Below are 6,851 nucleotides of genomic sequence, written 5' to 3'. Positions count from 1 at the left end.
ATATGGTTATATAAAAAGGTGATCACCAGGAAATCCTGTCTCTGTGGTCGATGAAAGGCCCCTACCCCACCCCCCCGAAACTACGTTGGGCCTCACCATTGCAGAGGAGGCCACACTGGCTGCACTGGACACAATAGACGACCCCAACAGTTTCACAGGTGAGGTGTTGCCTCACCTGGAAGGACTGTTTGGGGCCCTGAATGCTAGTGGGGAAGGGCAAGTATAGCATTTGTCCTTGCAGGGGTGAATGTCTGGAGGGAAATCGGTGGGAAGAGATGAGTCTGGAGTTCAGAGTTCAATCTGGGTATCCTTTGTAAGCAAGTTAGTACGTTCTTTCCTCTGTGTGTGTGTGGGTGTCCGCTGGGTGTCCAAAGACATACTGGTCAGAAGGTCATTGTAAATTGTCCCATGATTCAGCTAGGGCTAGTTGATGGGTGATGCAGCTCAAAGGGCCAGGAACACCTGTTCCGTGCTCCAGACAATACTGCGGAAAGGTGTGCATTTATTCTCATAGTTCCCACCCGCCCACTCCAGCTCCACCGGCTGCAGAGATGCCGAAGCCCAGACGACACCTTTCAGCCTCCTCGGAAGCGGAGTGGGTACAAGTCACACAGGACCCTGGGGGAATGGCCTGAGATTCAAACCTCCACGTCCAACAGTCTGTGTCAGTGCTGCCACCTGGTGGAAGGGAGCTGCAGTGCATGAACCCTCCCTTCCTCTCCACAGCAACTTTCAAAGTCAGAAGCAACACACACAAAACTCAGCAGGTCGGGCAGTAGGCAGCTGTCAATCTCAGGGGGATAATGGGTTTGTGTCTCTGGTGGCAGCATCTATGCAGAGAAATAAATGGTCGACATTTTGGACTGAGACACTTCATCAATCAGAATCGAGTTATCACTGACTTTCTATTTCAAGGTATACAAAACGATGAGGGGTATAGATAGGCTAAATGCAAGCAGGCTTTTGCACTGAGGTTGGGTGAGGCAAGAACTGGAGGTCACGGGTTAAGGGGGAAAGGTGAAATATTTAGGGGAGGAAAGAGGGGGCCTTCTTCACTCAGAGGGTGGTGAGAGTGTGGAACGAGCTGTCAGCAGAGGTGGAGGATGAAGGTTTGACTGTAACACTTAAGAGAAGTTTGGATAAGTACATCGATGGGCCGGAGTGCTTGATGCAAATGATGCATTTCACTGTATGTTTCAATTTTTCAATGTACGTGTGACAAATGAAGCTAATCTCTTTGCTCTTCATAATTTTATAAACCTCTTTATGGTTACCCTCAGCTTTCTGCACTCCAGTTGGAACAACTTCTTACAAGCCTCTTCACAAACAAGAGAAAATCTGCAGATAGTGGAAATGCGAGAACACACACAAAATTCTGGAGGAACTCAGCAGGCCAGGAGCATCCTAGGGAAAGAGTACAGTTGACATTTCGGGCCGAGACCCTTCATCAGGACTTACAGGCCTCTTTCTGGTTACCCTCAGCCTTCGGCACTCCAATTAGAACCTATCCTTGTAACTAGAAAATCTCATTCCAGTTAACTCCCTGGTGTCCTTTGTATTGTGAGGTGACCAGAGAGTGAGATTTGACAGAGGTATACGTAATTATCAGAGCTATAGATAGGGTAGATGCCAGCAGGCTTTTTCCACTGAGGTTGGGTGAGACTAGAATTAGAGTTCATGGGTTAAGGGTGAAAGGTGAAATGTTTAAGGGGAAACATTTTCACTTTGAGGGTGGTGAGATTGTGAAAGGAGCTGGCAGCGGAATCAGTGGATGTGGGTTCAATTTCAATATCTAACAGACATTTGGATAGGTACATGGCTGGGAGGGTTATGGAGGGCTATGGTCCAGGTGTGGGTCGATGGGACTGGGCAGATTAATGGTATAGCACAGACTAGATGGGCTGAAGGGCACTTTTCTGTGTTATGGTGTTCGATGTTCTATGAGAACTGCACACAATATTCTTACAGGACTTACCAATGTCTTATAAAACTGCAACCTGCTGTCCAACTCTGATACTCAATACCTCTACCTATGAAGCTAAGTAAGCTAAATGCTCTTTACACCACCCCATCCACTGGTGCCACCACCTTCAGAGAGTTATCAACCTTCTAGTTCAAGGCCCCTCCGTATTGGAATTGGAATTGGAATTGGAATTGCCAGTAACATTATACAGTCATACATAATCGTGCACCTCACACTTTCTGCCAACCTGTCACTCTTCAGGCCATGTCACTCAGGGACTTGTGCTGATACCATTTTGTGACTCTATGTGTTGGATATAATGTGTGTGACTGTATGTACAGTCTTTACACTTTGGGCCCAGAGGAACGGCATTTCATTTGGCTGTATACATGTACGCGGTTCAAACTCCTTACAGGCAGTGGCTAGAATTAAACCCTGTTCTTCCGATTGCTGGTGTTGTAAAGTGTTAAAAGTTCAAAGTTCAAAGTAACTTTATTATCAAAGTACATATATGTCACCATGTACAACTCTGAGATTCATCTTCTTGCAGGCATACTCAGTAAACCTGTAATAGAGGTGAACCATAATAGAAACAATTAAAGATTGCACCAACTTGGGAGTTCAACCAGTGTGCAAAAGACGAACTGTGCAAATACAGAAAGAAAGAAAGAAAGAAAGAAAGAAAGAAAGAAAGAAAGAAAGAAAGAAAGAAAGAAAGAAAGAAAGAAAGAAAGAAAGAAAGAAATAATAATAATAATAATAAATCAGAGATAAATATTGAGGACATGAGATGGAGAGTCCTTGAAAGTGAGTTCATAGGTTGTGGGAACAGTTCAGTGAAGTTGAGTGAAGTTATCCTCAATGGTTCAAGGGCTTGATGGTTGAAGGTTGATAACTATTCCTGAACCTGGTGGTGTGAGTCCTGGGGCTCTCATATCTTCTTCCTGATGGCAGCAGTGAGAAGAGAGCTTGACCTGGGTTGTGGGGCTCCCTGAAGACAGATGCTGCTTTCCTTTGACAATATGTAGATGTGCTCAATGGTAGAACAACAGTAAACTTGAACGAAGTAGGAATGGGTTTATTATTGTCCCATGTACTGACGGAGAATGAAAAACTTGTACTGTTCACACAGGGAGAATTTATGAACCCTTTACAGACAGCGGCAGAGACTTCAGCCTTGACCCTGCCTTGCGTAGCTGGATCCTGGACTTCCTGTCCGATCGCAGGCAGGTGGTAAGAGTGGGCTCCCTCACCTCCCCCACCCCCCCGACTCTCAACACAGGTGCCCCTCGGGGCTGTGTCTTAAGCCCCCTCCTTTACTCTCTTTATACCCATGACTGTGTCGCCACCCACAGCTCCAATCTGCTAATTAAATTTGCTGATGACACTACACTGACTAGCTTAAACTCAAATAATAATGAGGCAGCCTACAGAGAAGTCATCACCCTGACACAGTGGTGTCAAGAAAACAACCTCTCCCTCAATGTCGCAAAAACAAAGGACTACAGGAGGAATGGAGTCAGGCTAGTCTCTATTAACATCAATGGATCTGGGGTTGAGAGGGTGAACAACTTTAAGTTCCTCGACACACACATCACTGAGGATCTCACGTGGTCTGTACATACCGGCTGTAGTGTTCTCGCTCAGGTGTAAGAGAATGCTGAACTAAACACCGAGGTAAACCATAGTCAATGAAAACAGGATCGCAGTAAGATTAACCATTTACTGTTCACTCTTCCTCATTAACGTATGGTGAAAACTGTTGATAAAACAATCCAAGATTTGTACAGTATTTGTTTCCTTCTTGATATCACATTTACGTCGTAAATACTTACAAAAGTAAAACTACAACAACTACATTACATTAAAGTGCAGCATACAGTCAGAATCTACCTACACCATTGACTGCTTTAAATACACTTCAACACAAACTATCCGCAACTCATTAACTAACGAAAACATAAACCTTATCGACCGTCGTTACTTTTAACAGAATCAGCGTTAACATTTTAATTCAACATATCGATTATCTCATGAACTTACAGCGTTGCTTCACTATGTTTCTAGTGCGTAGAAAGACAACTTTTCCCGTGCTGATCCTGCACATGTGAGCCCCCTCCTTCCCGTTTCTCCAAACCGGTATTTTCCCATAAGGCACGGCGAAACCGGATGTGACATCATCACATGCCGCGATATATCACAGACAACGAATTTACTTTAAACAATCCTATCTTTAACTAAAAAATGCTAACAAACGAATTACTAAAGCAAAAATATTATAAACGAAATAAATGCCATAAAGGCAACACACTCCCCGCCTGACCTTCGTAAGGTCACAATGAACATAATACAAAACTTCAGTCTCTAAGTCAGTCGTTAGGTAGAAGTAGAATGACTTCTGTAACTGGCCTTTGGTAAATTTTCACATCGCCTTGGTCAGTAGTTTTCAACTCAACCTTCCTGACATGTCCATCCCTACTAGGGAATGTGGCAGTGATTCTGGCCATTGGCCAGCTGTTGCGGGCGATTTGCTTGTCCCTGAGCAGGACTAAATCTCCAACTTGAAGAGTCCTGCAGGGTTCTGTCCACTGTTGCAACAAAGGTAGATGTTCCTGTCTCCAGCGAGACCAGAACTGATTTGCCAGAGCCTGGACCTGTCTCCATTGCTTTGTGTACAAATCCTTATCAGAGAAGTTCCCTGGTGGAGGGGGGGCTCCTGCCTTCTGCGTAAGGAGCATTGATGGTGAGAGTATGAAGGGGTTTTCCGGGTCAGAAGACACAGGTAGGAGTGGTCGTGCATTTATAATGGCTGTGACCTCTGCCATTAGTGTGCACAGTACCTCGTGGGTCAATCGGGGGCGTTGCTGCATCTCAGGTTTCCTTTTCAGGGTTTTTTTGCAAGGACAGGAACCGCTTGACTGCCTGCTCTTTGTTGTTTGGCAAGCACTGGCGTGGTTCTCTGAAAGGCAGTGGGGCGACCCCATTATTTACTTCATCTCTGAAGAACTTGGTGTCCTTTGTTTTTAAGAAAATGGCATCTTGAGCTGATGGAGCAAGTTTATTATCATGCTCAGTTTGAGTGAAGACTGACTGACCCAGTGTCTTGTCAGTTACTTTACATTTGTTAAAGCCTTGTCGTGCTTCCTTAATACACGGGACACTTGTGCGGGGTTGAAAAATTGACTGGCGACCACTCTCTAGCACATTGGTCTTGAGTGTGCTAACCGTCGGTTTGTGTACATTGCCAGGGCACACCTCTCCTATCACCACCCAGCCCAGATCCAGGCGTCCAGGCAAAGGGGGCGTCGTGTGGTCCATTGACCTGCTGTCTAACCTTGTGCATCCAGAGAACATCTCTTCCTAATAGCAGGAGTATTTCTGCTTTTGGATCCATTTCTGGGATGTGTTTGGCGATGTGGCGGAGATGTGGCTGGTGTAGCACCGCACTTGGCGTCGGGATCTCAGTGCGGTTCTTCAAAATTTCATTGCACTCTAAGAGTGGAGGGAGACAGATGACGACTTTACCATCCAGGGACTCGAGCTGGAAGCCTTCTGCCTTCTGCCTTCCTTCCATAAGTTTCCACGCTGCCTGAGCAAGTTCTAAGGTAGTATGGGAACTGCTCACTCTCAATGTTGAACAAGTCAAAGAACTCAGGACTGACTAGTGAGCGATTGCTCTGATCATCCAGAATTACATGGGCTTTGATGGCCTTGTCTTTGGCTCCCTTAGGGTACACCTTAGTGAGGCAGATCTTTGAACAAGAACGGCTTGACTGAGCTTGACCGCAAACTTCTGTGCAGCTCAAGCTGACAACAGTTGTCCTGGAGTGAGCCTCTCCCTCCCCGCCGTCCTGTTGTGGGGGTGAAGGAGCTTTGTCGGTTTGCGGTAGCGGGCCTGGATGCATGGCCCGACTGTGTGGTGCACCTCTTTCAGCTCAGACGGTTGAAGGAGTTTGGCGTGGGCCCCAAAATCCTAAGAACTTTCTGTAGGGGCACAATTGAGAACATCCTGACTGGTCGCATCACTGCCTGGTATGGGAACTGTACTTCCCTCAATTGCAGGACTCTGCAGAGAGTGGTGTGGACAGCCCAGCGTATCTGTAGATGTGAACTTCCCACTATTCAGGACATTTACAAAGATAGGTGTGTAAAAAGGGCCAAAAGATCATTAGAGACCTGAATTACCTCAATCACAAACTGTTCCAGCTGCTGCCGTCCGGGAAATGGTATCAAAACACAAAAGCCAGGACCAACAGGCTCCAGGACAGCTTCTTCCACCGGGCTTTCAGACTGATGAACTCACGCTGATACAACTGTATTTCTATGTTATATTAACTGTCCTGTTGTACATAATATTTATTATAAATTACATATAAATTGCACATTGAACATTTAGATGGAGACGTAACGTTAAGATTTTCACTCCTCATGTATATGAAAGATGTATGTAATAAAGTCAATTCAATACTTTACCTTACTATACATTTTTTGTCACCAAACAATTGATACTGGAGCGTACAACCATCACAGCGATATTTGATTCTGCGCTTCGCGCTCCCTGGAGTACAAATCGAAGTAAATATAATAAAAATTTAAATTATAAATCATAATTAGAAAATAGAAAAGGGGAAGTGAGGTAGTGCAAGTCAGGTCCAGGTATTTACCCCGATCAGTTCAACTTACAACTGGCATTCTAACTGTTATAGGGTTGATAGGCAGTGCCTTTTTCTGAAAGTAGGGAGTCTAAAGCTGGGGGTTACATGTTTAGGGTGGGAGGGGACCTGAGGAGCAAGCTCTTCTCAGAGGGGGTGATGGGTGTATGGGACCAGCTACCAGAGGAGATAGTAGGAGGAGGAGAGATCACAGCATTCGAAAAGCATGTGGATAG

Source organism: Hypanus sabinus, chromosome 9, assembly GCF_030144855.1.
Source record: "Hypanus sabinus isolate sHypSab1 chromosome 9, sHypSab1.hap1, whole genome shotgun sequence".
Taxonomy (NCBI): Eukaryota; Metazoa; Chordata; class Chondrichthyes; order Myliobatiformes; family Dasyatidae; genus Hypanus; species Hypanus sabinus.
Note: the sequence above shows the minus strand (reverse complement) of the source record.